General features: G+C 31.3%; 2 long non-coding RNA genes across 2 annotated transcripts; one reads left to right on the top strand and one right to left on the bottom strand.

The window, feature by feature from the left end:
- Positions 1-914: 914 nt before the first annotated feature.
- LOC122044411 lies at positions 915-2,905 on the bottom strand. Its single transcript, XR_006129548.1, has 2 exons — positions 2,659-2,905; positions 915-1,138 (listed from the first exon to the last, which is right to left on the bottom strand). It is a non-coding gene; the product is annotated as an uncharacterized LOC122044411 (long non-coding RNA).
- A 6,182-nt stretch (positions 2,906-9,087) lies between these two features.
- On the top strand, positions 9,088-9,718 carry LOC122044410. Its single transcript, XR_006129547.1, has 2 exons — positions 9,088-9,189; positions 9,388-9,718. It is a non-coding gene; the product is annotated as an uncharacterized LOC122044410 (long non-coding RNA).
- The last annotated feature ends 6,593 nt before the right edge of the window (positions 9,719-16,311 follow it).

The raw sequence follows: 16,311 nt of genomic DNA, 5'->3' as shown, positions 1-16,311 counted from the left end.
TTTATGAGCTCCTCTTGAGGACATTATCAACCTAGTATCTCTAGGACACAGTTTCCTTCTATAATCAACAACACACACTATAAGTGATACCATTTCTCAACTTATCGGGTTTATTGATTCAACGAACTAAATCTCACCCATTGATAAATTAAAGAAATAAATATCAAATATATGTGCTTGTTATTACATTAGGATTAAGAGCACACACTTCCATAATAACCGAGGTCTTTGTTTCTTTATAAAGTCAGTATAAAAGAAACGACCTCAAATGGTCCTACTCAATACACTCTGAGTGTACTAGTGTAATTATCTAGTCAAGATAAACTAATACCTAATTACACTACGACCTTCCAATGGTTTGTTCCTTTCCATCATGGTCGTGAGCTACTGTTTATAATTTATAAGGTACTGATAACATGATCTTCTGTGTGTGACACCACACACCATGTCATCTACAATATAAATTAATTGAACAACTATATTTATCATAAATGTAGACATTTGACCAATGTGATTCTTATTTCTAGATAAATGTTTATACCAAAAGCTAGGCTTTTAGTATACACTCCAACATGCTCTACGCCAGGAGCCTTCTTTCCTTTACCTTTAATTGGACATTGTTGTAACAACCCACCCTTCTTACTACTACTACTCTCTAAGGGTGACCGTTACTTAACTACTAACTCTACTTAACCGGTATGATCGAAACCACGAGAAGTCTCTACCGAAAAATTTTGGCAGAGTCTCCCCTGTACCGGTGACAATAATCATCAATACATGCAAAATAAACCATCAGCCACATGCGGCTGGTATATATACTTCACAACCACGCAGTAATAAGACACAACAACTAAAAAAAAACTATTCTAGCAATAGCAAATGAATAAAGCTCCAACAGTGGAAAACAACCAAACTAACAATGCGGAATAGACTCAATTAGCAACATAAGAAAAAGGAAACAACTCTTTAACAATCTCAACTTCTCTAATAACATTAAAGGACTCTAAACAACTTCTTAGTAAGAATCCCATTTAAATCCTTTAGCAAGGTCCCAAGCTTCCATAGATCCAAACATCACACACATCCATCATGCATCCTCCTTGTCGCCTTCCTCTTTATACTTTAGCTTTTCCTTTATCTGCAGTAGGAGGAAAATAAATCTATAAGCGAAATGCTTAGTAAGTACTAAACTATCTCACAAAAACTTGAAAGTGCATAAGATACAAAGGATGCTAAAACTGAAATGCTAAAAAGAAAAGCTACACATGCTCATCTAATAGAAAGGCACTAAAATAATCTGCATACTCATGATATACAAGAATAAATCTGCATGCTGGAAATAAAGCTAATCATGCTCAATAAACTCATAAGGAAAGCAAATGAAAACTAATATGGTATGTTTAGGATTAAAAGAGCTAAACTTTGCTAGTTCTAAACATAGGTGATACTTGTTTCATTTACTTATATCCTTATACTTGAAATTAATATTTAACTTTCTTCTTCTCTTTCTTGGGCCCAGGCTTAGTATCAAATGCGCGCTCTCTAATAGAGACTGAGGTAGCGAGCCTCCAGTCCTATGAGGGTAAAGACCTTGGTCTTACCAGGGCCAAGACCTTGGAATTGGTCACCTGGATTTGTTTAACAACAACCTTGGAAGTCGGGTACTAGCCTCTTACTTTAAATGACTTGTTATCTTTTCTAACTAGACCTTGGTCTTTTCTCTACTCATAACTTCTCATAATCTCCTAATAGAGCTTACTAGAATACTGTAAGTATGTCTAACAAGTAGAGAATTGCCACTAACTGAGCATGCTATAAAAAAATAAAGCAAAGCCAATCAAACTACAAGATAAGCTTAATAGCTGTTCATGTTCAAGAAAACAAGAAACTAACACTATATACTTTAAATAAAGGTTGTTCTTGCCTTTTTGAGTAGCAAGGAAAATGCTAAACCCATTCTAACTAAATAAAGGGATGTTCTTGCCCTTTGAGTAGCAAGGAAAACGCTATTCATGCTTACGATAGTGCAGGAAGATTACAAAACTGCAAGGAACTAAATACTGGGATCCTTGATAAGGTAGCAAGAAAAACAAATCCTGAATCCTTGTAATATGGCTGTTCATGCTAACCAAAATAAGCAAAGAATTCAGAATTGTAATGCTGGAAAGAAATAGGGTTGTTCGTATTCAAGAATAGCACCAAAAACTAATATTTCCACTTAGATAACCTGCTGATCATGCCTACTAATTAACCAGGATAACCTAAAATTGAAATGCTAAAGATCAAGGACTGTTTATGCCCATCTGCATGGCCCAAAAGAAAGACAAACTTGCTGGAATTTATGGGCAGTAGGTAGATATACAAGGATACAACACTGAAGTGCTAAAGGCATGCTTAAAACATGAACTACGTGCTAGAATTAGAGGGATGTTCGGATTATCACAATTGAAGCATATAAATCACAAAACTCACAATTCTCATGCAAGTAGGTATAACTGTTCGGCTTGACAAACCTAACCTTAGCAATTCGGCTAGATAAACAGAGCATGGAAAGAAAAGCTCTAGCATATAATTCTACTCGGCACAGCAAAATCCGAAAGCAAGGAAATGAAAACCCTAAGTTCGGAGCAACTCCTACCACAGGTGAGTAGTACTTACCTATTCTTGGAGTTCTTGGACTTACAACCGAGAAACTGACTCTAGGGTTCTGGGTGAACTCGCTTTCTCAACGATCTCTCCCTATCTACTTGTTCTCCTTGGTGAGACGGTCTCGAAGATGTGAGAGGCTCTCGGAAAAACCCCTCGCCGGCCGCCGGAGGAAGAGCCCCAGCTCCGATCCTGTTTCGCCCGAAAGAAATCGCCGCAATGAAGGAGAGGAAGAGAGGTTAGGGTTCGGGTAAAAAAATAAAATCCCAAACGCTATTAGCTCATCCTTTAATACCTAGGTTCTATTTCTGTTCTCCACTATAACTTAAATATATTTCGTTTACTATCTTTTCACGCAACAACTGCTTGAGCACTTGGTTAGCTGCGTTTTCGCCGAAACCCCTAGTCGCGGGTTCGAATCTCGGCTTGGACATTTTTTGTCGAAACTTCTTTCGTTTAGTCAAAATACCAAACGACCTCCAAAAATTGCGTAAAAATACTCTAAAAATTTCTAAATATTTCTAAAGCATTCCCAAATATTTTTAAGAACTTTTGGAACTTAAAACAAGGAAATTTAGGTCGTTACAATTGTGGGCTCAGTCCTCCACTATACTTGGCCTATGGGCTCGGTCCTTGACCGCTATCAGGGCTGGTCCAACTTTTACTCCCATCCTTTGACCATCCCGTCAGCTGAGACTTTTGACCCTGTCCACGTAAGCTTGACTTCTAACCTCCCTGCTCTCCACGTTAGCTTGACTTCTGACCGGCCACGGAGGCTTGACTTTTGACCTTCTTGACCTCCACATCAGCTTGATTTCTGACCAGCCACGGAGGCTTGACTTTTGACCCTCTTGTGGTCTTGACTCCTAACCACATCATCTTACCGACCCCACGAACATGCGCCGTATCAGCGACCATAAGTAAAATTCGATGTGTGCTATCTGACGTAGTTAAAACCTAATTTTTTTTTAAGCACGATGTTAAATGGCTAGAATCTTGTCATCTAGAATGCACTTTTTAGTAATTTTTAGGGTCATTATTAAGGGTATGCAAATAATATCATATTTTATAAGTTAATTATATCCTTTTCCACTTATTTTAATATTTAATTTTTAAAAATTATTTCTCTATATTAATGATTAATTTCATTTCTAAAAGACATGCATTGATTAAATCCTTTATGAATACATAATTTAATCTGAACCCTTATACCTTCATTTTCGATTGTAAAGATTTCTCAAGAATTTGAATCGTGTTCTTTTCTGTTTCACGTGCTCTACTCTTATCTCTTAGAAAAATGGTTACACAAAGACAATGGATTGAAGATGAAGAGTCTCAATTGCACTTCTATATGGTTTGTAATTGCAAACCAAAAGATATGGGAGACCATATTGTGATTAAGAAACTCATCTTGAGTGCAACGATTCTAAAAAGTCCATTCTCTTAATAGTCTGATCCTCAATGTTCTGTCGTGTTAGATTTATTGTAGTTTGAGAGTTTGATAGGGCCACCTCCATCGTTTCCTTACCCTTGCCCTTATTTTTGATCTGAGTTAATCCAAAATCTATACTTACAATATTTTTCTCATAAATAACAATTCCAAGTACTGATTGGATAAGATCGATTTGATTGTTCATTTTGAGCCAAATATTAACTTTGGACTTTTAGTCAGATTGATATATGTCTTATAAGCTCAATTTCGAAATAAATAATCTAGGCTGGATGATAGCATAAAACATATTTTTATTCATAGTGTAGAAAAATAGAATAATACCATAATGTAAACCCAAAATCAAATCACTGCGCATAAGAGCTATCGGAAACCACAATCATAGAGATAGGTTTACGAGCAGTTTCTTCTTTCATACATTCTAAAAGCATTGCATACGTCTTCAGCAGAGGAAATTCCTCCAGCAACATGTCCTTGATGTATTCCTCTATAGCTTCTTTGCAACTCCTAATCAGAAACTCCTTCATCTTGCCTTTCAGATCTTTCATTTCCTCCGTCAGCTTTTTTTGTTCCTCCCTGAGATTAAGATACAACACCTCCATGCTCTTAGGCGATGGAGGAATGGACCACTCACTGCTTCAAATTTTCTTGATCGATGTTCTTTGTGGCATTATCGTATAGGCAAATGGCATGATAGTGATTTGATTTAGTTCATTTAAATAGGATTAATATCTAATCATTATTTTGCAATTAAGATGATGTTTTGTATTCTCTAGTCAATACATACTTCCCAAAAATATATTGGAATAGAACAGTTATTGTTATTAATTATGTATATCACATAATTAAAAGATTAAAATTGTAATTTAATTTAAAATAAATAAATAAAATGCATAACATATCAAACATAAAAAAATTAAATAAATTAAAACATAGCACCGATATATATATATATAATATAAAAATGAAATTAATTAACATATCTCATGAGATGGTGTCAATTATTACTAGGATCAGTGCAATTTCTATAATGTATGACAAATAGTTACTGAATAGGTCTTTCGTCTTATGAGATGGTGTCATGGATCGATTATTATTAGGGGCATTATAATTTCTATGATGAATGATTACCGAGTAGATCTATCATCTTGTAAGATAGCATCATAGATCGATTATTGCTAGGGACATTGTAATTTCTATGATGTATGATGAATGATTACCGAGTAAGTCTCTCATCTCATGAGATAGTATCACGGATCAATTATTACTAGGGATATTATAATTTCTATGATGTATGATGAATAGTTATCAAGTAAGTCTCTTATCTTATGAGATGGTATCACATATTGATTATTACTAGGGATATTATAATTTCTATGATGTATAGTAAATGATTATCGAGTAGGTCTCTCGTCTCGTGACAGTGTCGACTCAAGGCATAAGTCATTAAGGCTTATGCCTAGGGCCCCAATAAAATTAGGGCTCCTAATTTTTTTTATATTTTTAGTATTATATATATATATATATACAGAAATGATATGCTGCGGACAAAGCCGTGCGAACCGCTGCGGACTTGCCTTCCTGATCGGTTCCCTGATCGGTCACCAGACCGATCAGGGAGCCTCCTGATCGGTCCAGAGATCGATCAGGATATCTTGCACGGGCACAGTCACGTACTGTGCACATCGTGCAGGATATCATTTCTGATATATATATATATATATATATATATATATATATATATATATATATATATATATATATATATATAGATTTGATATGTTAAAAATCAATTTTTTGTTTCATTTTAAATTAATTTTTAAATTAAAAAATTTCTTTACGATTTTATTTATAGGGTTCAGGCTTTGGGTATAGTGTTAAAAACTATTTTTTTTTTTAGATTTTAACTATAGGGTTTAGGCTTTCTAATTAGGTTATAGTGTTTGGTTTAAAAAAAAAATTAAAATAAAATTAATTTAAGTATTTATTGAATATTGTAATGTGTTTAGGGGATATATCTATATATTAAATTTTAAATAAGGAAATGTTGAATTTTTAAAATTCAAAAAAAAAAAAAAAACGCTGTTACTGTGCACGACGCGCACGCGCACTGTGCGGTCGCGCACAGTAACAAAACTATATATATATATATATATATATATATATATATATATATATATATATATATATATATATATTAAAAATATTCATCCTTGAGTATAGATCAATTTTAAAAAATATCAATTTTAAATTATTCTAATTTTGTTTATTATTGATTTTTTAATAGTATATATTAATTTTTAAAATTTAACTGATAATTTTCTTCTGCTCTGTAAAAAATATACACCCTAATAAAGATAGATAATCTCGTACCTTTTTTCTTTCTTCATCAATGTTCTCACGTCTTTTTTCACTTTCACTAGATGATCAGTACTTTTCTTCTCCCTCGTCAATAATACTTTCAAACGATGTCATTTTTCTCCTCATTGATGATCTGTATTTTGGGTTCTTTCTTTCTCTTTTAGATAAAAACAAAAAATAAGAATTTTTATTCATTCAATTCAATACAAAACATATATTAGTTTTTTTTAAAACATCAAATTGACACTACAATAATTACTGTATTTTGGGACGAATTTTGGGACGAATTTATAAAAAAAATTCGTTGCAAAAGATTTGGGGACGAAATTTGGGACGAAAAAATTTTCGTCCCAAACAGGTTGATGCCAATTTTTGGAACAAATTTATGTTTGTTGCAAAATTGGCAACGAAATTGGGGACGAAAATAGGGACGAAAATAATTTTCGTCCCCAAATTCGTCGCAAATATACGGTAGAAGTCTAAAGAATTTTGGGACGAAAAAATTTTTTGTTGCAAACTTAGCAACGAATTTGGGGTCAAAAAATTTTGTCGAATTTTTTTTTGTTGCTAATTTTGTCCCAAATTTTGCGTATGGATTTTCCAACGAATAGTAATTTTGTTGCAAAATCCGCAACGAGACAACAAAATTTAGCAACGAATTTTATTTTCGTTGCGAAAGCCGTCGCCAAATTTGCAACAAAAACCCTTATTTGTTGCAATATTTCATATAATTTTGGGACGAAAAATTTTTTTGTTGCAAACTTAGCAACGAATTTGGGGTCAAAAAATTTTGTCGAATTTTTTTTTATTGCAAATTTTGTCCCAAATTTTTTCCAACGAATAGTAATTTTGTTGCAAAATCGGCAACGAATTTGGCAACAAAATTTAGCAACGAATTTTATTTTCGTTGCCAAATCCGTCGCCAAATTTGCAACAAAAATCCTTATTTGTTGCAAAATTTCATACAATTTTGGGACGAAAAACTTTTTTGTTGCAAACTTTGCAACGAATTTGGGGACAAATTCTGTGACGAATTAATTTTTGTTGCTAAGTTAGTCCCAAATTTAAAACAAATAATAAATTTGGCAATGATTTTGGCAACAAAATTTGGCAACGAATTAAATTTTCGTTGCCAAATCCGTTGCTTTTTATATGGGATTCTGGGACGAATCCACAGATTCGTCGCAGAATCTGGGAAGAATACGATAGATTGGCAACAAAAATTATTTGTTGCCAAATTCGTTCCTACTATCAAAACTACATTCCAGATATAATTGTTTTCTACAATTCAATCCATACATACATATGTAACAAATTCAAATAACACATTCAACACATCATAATTAACATTAACACATCCTAATTAACATTAACACATCTTAATTAATTCACATACATCTATTCATTCAAACTCAACAAAGCATACAATATCATAATTTGTTCTTTAAGCTACTCAAAAATATTTCACAAGTTCAAACACTCCAACAAGTTTCCATACAAGTCCATCAATCCAAGAAGGTACATCAATCCAACAAGTTAAACAAACTAAGAAACATCAAGTTATCTTCTTATTCCACAAAAGCTTTCATCCCCATCAAGTCTTCTTTTCCTACATAAAAACAAACAAATAAACTAGATCATATGCAACCAGAAAACATCACATGTTTCTATAATTAATTTAAATAAACAGAATCCAGTTAAAATGTAAGGTTTACATCTTGCTCTTTGAACTATCAACAGATCACTAAATCACACAGACATACTTAGATAGTAGAGTCGAATGATAGTGTAATCTATCCAACACCATACTGTCATGAATTATTGTGCAGTTCTAGAAAAAGAGCTTACTGTCCTTGACTGTATTGCTTGCAGAAACCAATTGGTCAGCATATGCCATGTTTGCTTTTCTTTCAATAGTGTTTAACATTGCTCATTGGGGACCTTTACGAAGTGAATATCAATAGTTGAGTGTTTGCTCCATCCTTAATGAATTACAAATGGTTTTAATTGTATTCAAGGTTTTCAATTACAGCTTACTGTAGGCTTGAGGAGACCATATAAAAAAACACTAGTAGGAAGCATTTAAATTGGGGATCGGCAATCTAATAAACAGAATTGTGATGTTTGAAGTCTTCATATTGCTGTAGGGGCACAACCATTCGATCAAACCAAGAATGTAAGATAAAGCTTCTTTTTCTCTTGGATAATTTGCACTTGATCAGTGTTAGTGTGATACTTTGTTGTTCACTTCTAAGTAATCTTTAGGGATTAACTTCGGCAATTGTTCTTAGTGGAGAGGCCTAATGTATTTATCTGTTCAAAAGATACAATTGTCCAGAAGTCCCTCTTCCTAAAAGCTGCAATTGTTGCTAAAAGTATTCATTAGTTTACGATTGATGATAGTGACTGTGGCTACTATATCTGTATTCTGCTGGTGCAATTGAAATTGATCTCCAAAGAATTACTTTATGCAAATGATCTGTTAATGAAATATAGGCCTCTGACTAATTGGGTATTATTTTAAAGAATGGCCTAGATGATATATTAAAAAGATTTCCTGCAACAATGATAACATCTATATTCTACCCTGACCTGATCACTGGTTAAAATTACTGATCCTGGTTTTCTTACAGAGTTGATGATCTTCCTCTAGGTGAAATAAATGAAGTCTATCTTTTGGATTTCATTGGATCCTCTGGTTTTATCGGGGAATTATATCCAAAAGTCGAGAGGTACCACTTTCAACTTTTTAGGTCCATGTCCTTCATAGTTTTCTTTTCCTTCTTTTTGCTGTGATGTTATTTAATGTATATTAGTTTGTCTTTCATCTTGTTCATAGAGTAATAGTGCTAAGAATCCTTATCTTCTCAATTACATGTGAGGTTCTTAATTCTGGCATGTGATTTCCTTTTGTTTGCTTTTCATTTCAGTGTGATAATATTAGACCATCATAAGACTGCAGTTGAAGCTCTCTGTGGCAATGCTTCATTTGGCAAGAATGTGATAAAGGTTATTGATATGGATAAGAGTGGTGCTACAATTGCATTTGACTTCTTTAAAGAAAAGCTTTTAAAAAGAAGTGATACTTTGAAAGGTCTTGGAATCCACAACCATCAGGAGGCAGGTCAAAAAAATTTGTCTGGTTGCAAATTTGAAAGAGTACAGAAGCTCTTTGAATACATTGAAGATGGTGACATATGGAGGTGGAAGCTCCCTCACAGCAAAGCTTTTAGTAGTGGCTTGAAAGATATGAATATAGAATACAATGTGAATGTGAATTCAGCTTTGTTTGAACAGGTAAATTTTTTTGTTAGTCATTTTACCAGGTAACTGTTATTAGTTTTAGTTAAATTTGAATTGTTTTGCCCAGTCCATTTCAAATCTATACAATTATATAAACTTCAAATTGTGACTATTCTCTTTGTGATTATACTCATTATTTTCTTCTACTTTCAGGATCTGCTATCTGTTTACTCTTTTGTTATCTCAGTTGTAATTTTTTGAATTTACTAATGGATATTGAAATGACTAATTATTTTACAAAAACATTTTAGTTCTAGAGAAAGTGAGAGGCAAAAGATTAGTAATTCTATCATCCCATTCTCTGATTCTTGCCTTTTTATACATCCAGTCTATTTCATTGGTCAATGTTCAAGTAGCCTAAACTACCAGCATGATTAGTAGCAGTAGCTGAAATTCCAGAAGATCCATAGGTGCTCTCTCAGATTTCAGGATTCAGGTCTAGTTGTATATGGATTTGTAAATAGGTCAACTACTTTATTAGCTGTAACTGACAATGTTTGGTTATGTGGGTTGATCCGCATGATCTGGTTACAATGTGCTTAGCTATAATTTTTTTTAATAGATATCAAAAGTTGGAATGATAAAACCCTAAATAGAATATTCTCTATTACATTGTTACACATATGATATATATTTCTCTGTGATATTTTTGGTGAATTATTATTTAGATGATTTTTTTATTCATTTGTTAATTGGGACTAACATCTTGGTCACATGATGTATAAAACAATTTAGAAGTTACAATAAATGTGTCAGATCTGAGTAAATAATTTTGAGTCTGACATGATTTGTTAAATGGATCATCTTCAGATTGAACTAATTGTGTTGTGGGTGATAACGCTTCCAATTGTTGGTTATGTAGATCCGATAGATTTGTATGAATGGATAAGAATTCAAGTCATAGTCGTGCAGTAAATAATCTTTTCATTTAAGAGGTCACTTAATATTTGATTTATCTCCTTTTATCTCACCTTATGACCAACAATAAAAGGTACTATTACTCCTTTGGTATTAATTGTTATACAGTAGAGTTAACAGACTATTACTGAGACTACCATAGATTCCCTAGGTAAAAGATCAATTGTATGCAGAATAAGTGAAGCCCAACAGAATGTACAGAAATGAATCAGAGATCTTGTAGCTACAAATTGATAGAGAGGACTAAAGCTTGGTTTGATATTTCAAACTAATAAGAAGACAAGTCAAAATTAAGACAGGTCAAAAACTTTTAATTGCCCATGGACTGAAGTTAGCAAACTCAAGACAATTACTCTTAAACACCTTTATACAAGCAATCAGAAATTCCTTGAACATTCAAAAAAAAGCCCTATTTATCAACGGTATCAACTATCAATTTCATAGCAATGGTAAATTAAAATATAAGAAGTATCCTGAAGCTAGCTAACAGTTTCTTAAATATATAATACATCCTATTTCACCATAGCAAATAAAAGCTACAAATATCCTATTTCCATTTGGCATGAATAGCATGAGATGTATTTTTAAAAATCCTAACATATGAAAATATCTCAAATGAATAAAACACAAACTAGTTAATATCAAATTGGTTCCAAACACCTTCCTCATTGATTAAAGACATCACTGAATTAGTTTGTTTCAAATATAATCAATCAAATGATCTCCAGAAGATATGGTTGACAAATCCGTCAATATATAATGCAGTAGTAGCAAATCCGTCTATATCAATCTAATTTGATAAAATTTTAAATGATTTCATTCTTTCTTCGTGCTGACCTAATTTTAATTGATTCCCTCCTATGTGAACTAATAATGCAGTAGTAGCAAAATTTAATAAATTTATAAAAATAATGATACCCTTATTTAACTTTACAAATGCAACTGAAAAATATAAATAAATCAATAAAATTAGATTACATAATACTTACTTTTTTCTCCAGCATACATTTCGTCTCACCAGCCCTGTTAAAAACAAATCAATCATATTAATTAAAATAAAAATTAGAGAAGTTAAGAAACTATTATTTAATGTTGAAAACACTAATTAGGAGACATTTAATCAGCGTACATAATTAAAATCAGGAACAACCATCACCACCATCATCGTTATCATCATAGCCATCATCATCATCGTCATTGGAAGGAACCTGACTTAGAGCGGAGTTCAACTGAAGGTGTCGCATGATAAATTCTTGCTGTCGGCGCAATGCTCTCATATCTTGCTCCATTTTCGCCCTTTCTTGGTCTCTTTGCACCCTTTCTTGGTCTCTTTGTGATATTATTTCCTTCAGATTGCTAACTTCATCAGTCAAGGTATTTACTTGGGTCCTAAGTGTTGTTGAGGAGGAAGATGATCCAACTATTCTTTGGGTTCTGCTCAAGGAACCCATTCCCAAAATCCTTCCCCCTTTTAGTCCTCCACTAGCCTCCAACCATAAACTCAAATTATTGCCAACAGACTCCTCAGACCCCTGACTATCGACACCAGCTTGTGAGCATGATTGGGCTAGCTCGAGTTCATCATATTTGTCCTATTTTTTAAAAAACATAAAGATATTGATTAGATATAATAGAAACACATATAATATTAAGACACATATAATATTAATTGTTTGAATTTTTTATCCTAATTTGACCTAATTTGATTTAAAAAATTGAATCTCTCAAAATATTAATTAAAATTTATGGATAATGGTATATTTATGATCAGGACAATAATACGAATCCATAGAAATTTATTTCATGAAATTCCGATGTCTCTAGGTCAATATATAAGCCCTCCATTTTTTTTCCCTTTTTTTTCAAAATTTTCAATTTTGGGACGAATCCTAGATTCGTCCCAGATTTGGGGACGAATCCTGGATTCGTCCCAGATTTGGGGACGAATCCTGGATTCGTCCCAGATTTTGGGACGAATCCAGGATTCGTCCCAAACTTTAAAAAAATATATATCAAATCGTAAGGCTTATATATCGACCTACAGACATCAGAATTTTATGAAACAAGTTTCTATGCATTCGTATCATTGTCCTGATCATAAATATATATTTATAAATATTTTTGACCAAATATATTGATTGTTTGAATTTTTTATCCTAATTTAACCTAATTTGATTTAAAAAATTGAATATCTCAAAATATTAATTAAAAATTATGGATGACGATATATTTACGTTCAGGACAATAATACAAATCTATAGAAATTTATTTCATACAATTCTGATATCTCTAGATCGAAATTTAATGTTTCCAACACTTATCTACTAACAAGCGTTGCATAACAATTTTTAATTTAGTCGTAAACTATATATGTTTTAAAAAACATCTACCTAAAGATATCAAAATTTTATGAAACAAGTTTCTATGCGTTCGTATCATTGTCCTAATCATAAATATATATTTATAAATATTTTTGACCAAATATATTGATTGTTTGAATTTTTTACCCTAATTTGACCTAATTTGATTTAAAAAATTGAATCTCTCAAAATATTAATTAAAAATTATGGATAATGGTATATTTATGATCAGGACAATAATACGAATCCATAGAAATTTATTTCATGAAATTCCGATGTCTCTAGGTCAATATATAAGCCCTCCATTTTTTTTCCTTTTTTTTTAAAAATTTTCAATTTTGGGACGAATCCTAGATTCGTCCCAGATTTGGGGACGAATCCTGGATTCGTCCCAGATTTTGGGACGAATCCGGATTCGACGAATCCAGGATTCGTCCCAAACTTTAAAAAAATATATATCAAATCGTAAGGCTTATATATCGACCTAGAGATATCAGAATTTTATGAAACAAGTTTCTATGCGTTCGTATCATTGTCCTGATCATAAATATATATTTATAAATATTTTTGACCAAATATATTGATTGTTTGAATTTTTTATCCTAATTTAACCTAATTTGATTTAAAAAATTGAATATCTCAAAATATTAATTAAAAATTATGGATGACGATATATTTACGTTCAGGACAATAATACAAATCTATAGAAATTTATTTCATACAATTCCGATATCTCTAGATCGAAATTTAATGTTTCCAACACTTATCTACTAACAAGCGTTGCATAACAACTTTTAATTTAGTCATAAACTATATATGTTTTAAAAAACATCTACCTAAAGATATCAAAATTTTATGAAACAAGTTTCTATGCGTTCGTATCATTGTCTAATCATAAATATATATTTATAAATATTTTTGACCAAATATATTGATTGTTTGAATTTTTTACCCTAATTTGACCTAATTTGATTTAAAAAATTGAATCTCTCAAAATATTAATTAAAATTTATGGATGATGATATATTTATGATCAGGACAATAATACGAATCCATAGAAATTTATTTCATGAAATTCCGATGTCTCTAGGTCAATATATAAGCCCTCCGTTTTTTTTCCTTTTTTATTAAAAATTTTCAATTCTGGGACGAATCCTGGATTCGTCCCAGATTTGGGGACGAATCCTGGATTCGTCCCAAATTTTGGGACGAATCCAGGATTCGTCCCAAACTTTTAAAAAATATATATCAAATAGTAAGGCTTATATATCGACCTAGAGACATTAGAATTTTATGAAACAAGTTTCTATGCGTTCGTATCATTGTCCTGATCATAAATATATATTTATAAATATTTTTTACCAAATATATTAATTGTTTGAATTTTTTTATCCTAATTTGACCTAATTTGATTTAAAAAATTGAATCTCGTAAAATATTAATTAAAAATTATAAGATGACGATATATTTACGTTTAGGACAATAATACTAATCCATAGAAATTTATTTCATGAAATTCCGATGTCTCTAGGTCAATATATAAGCCCACCGTGTTTTTTTTGTTTTTTTTTAATATTTTCAATTCTGGGACGAATCCAGGATTCGTCCCAAACTTTAAAAAAATATATATCAAATCGTAAGGCTTATATATCGACCTACAGACATCAGAATTTTATGAAACAAGTTTCTATGCATTCATATCATTGTCCTGATCATAAATATATATTTATAAATATTTTTGACCAAATATATTGATTGTTTGAATTTTTTATCCTAATTTAACCTAATTTGATTTAAAAAATTGAATATCTCAAAATATTCATTAAAAATTTTGGATGACGATATATTTACGTTCAGGACAATAATACAAATCCATAGAAATTTATGTCATACAATTCCGATATCTCTAGATCCAAATTTAATGTTTCCAACACTTATCTACTAACAAGCGTTGCATAACAACTTTTAATTTAGTCGTAAACTATATATGTTTTAAAAAACATCTACCTAGAGATATCAAAATTTTATGAAACAAGTTTCTATGCGTTCGTATCATTGTCCTAATCATAAATATATATTTATAAATATTTTTGACCAAATATATTGATTGTTTGAATTTTTTACCCTAATTTGACCTAATTTGATTTAAAAAATTGAATCTCTCAAAATATTAATTAAAATTTATGGATAATGGTATATTTATGATCAGGACAATAATACGAATCCATAGAAATTTATTTCATGAAATTCCGATGTCTCTAGGTCAATATATAAGTCATCCGTTTTTTTTTTTTTTTTTAAAATATTTTCAATTCTGGGACGAATCTTGGATTCGTCCCAGATTTTGGGACGAATCCTGGATTCGTCCCAGATTTTGGGACGAATCTAGGATTCGTCCCAAACTTTAAAAAAATATATATCAAATAGTAAGGCTTATATATCAACCTAGAGATATTAGAATTTTATGAAACAAATTTCTATGCGTTCGTATCATTATCCTGATCATAAATATATATTTATAAATATTTTTGACCAAATATATTAATTGTTTGAATTTTTTATCCTAATTTGACCTAATTTGATTTAAAAAATTGAATCTCTCAAAATATTAATTAAAAATTATGGATGACGATATATTTACGTTTAGGACAATAATACGAATCCATAGAAATTTATTTCATGAAATTCTGATGCCTCTAGGTCAATATATAAGCCCACCGTGTTTTTTTTTTATTTTTTTTTAATATTTTCAATTCTGGGACGAATCCTGGATTTGTCCCAGATTTGGGGACGAATCCTGGATTCGTCCCAGATTTTGGGACGAATCTAGGATTTGTCCCAAACTTTAAAAAAATATATATTAAATCGTAAGGCTTATATATCGACCTAGAGATATCAGAATTTTATGAAACAAGTTTCTATGCGTTCGTATCATTGTCCTGATCATAAATATATATTTATAAATATTTTTGACCAAATATATTGATTGCTTGAATTTTTTATCCTAATTTAACCTAATTTGATATAAAAAATTGAATCTCTCAAAATATTAATTAAAAATTATGGATGATGATATATTTATGATCAGGACAATAATACGAATTCATAGAAATTTATTTCATGAAATTCTGATGCCTCTAGGTCAATATATAAGCCCACCGTGTTTTTTTTTTTTTTTTAATATTTTCAATTCTGGGACGAATCCTGGATTTGTCCCAGATTTGGGGACGAATCCTGGATTCGTCCCAGATTTTGGGACGAATCTAGGATTTG

This window comes from Zingiber officinale, chromosome 2A (genome assembly GCF_018446385.1).
Source record: "Zingiber officinale cultivar Zhangliang chromosome 2A, Zo_v1.1, whole genome shotgun sequence".
In the NCBI taxonomy this organism is placed as follows: Eukaryota; Viridiplantae; Streptophyta; class Magnoliopsida; order Zingiberales; family Zingiberaceae; genus Zingiber; species Zingiber officinale.
The sequence above is the reverse complement of the archived record's forward strand: the minus strand, read 5'-3'. Positions and strand labels throughout refer to the sequence as shown.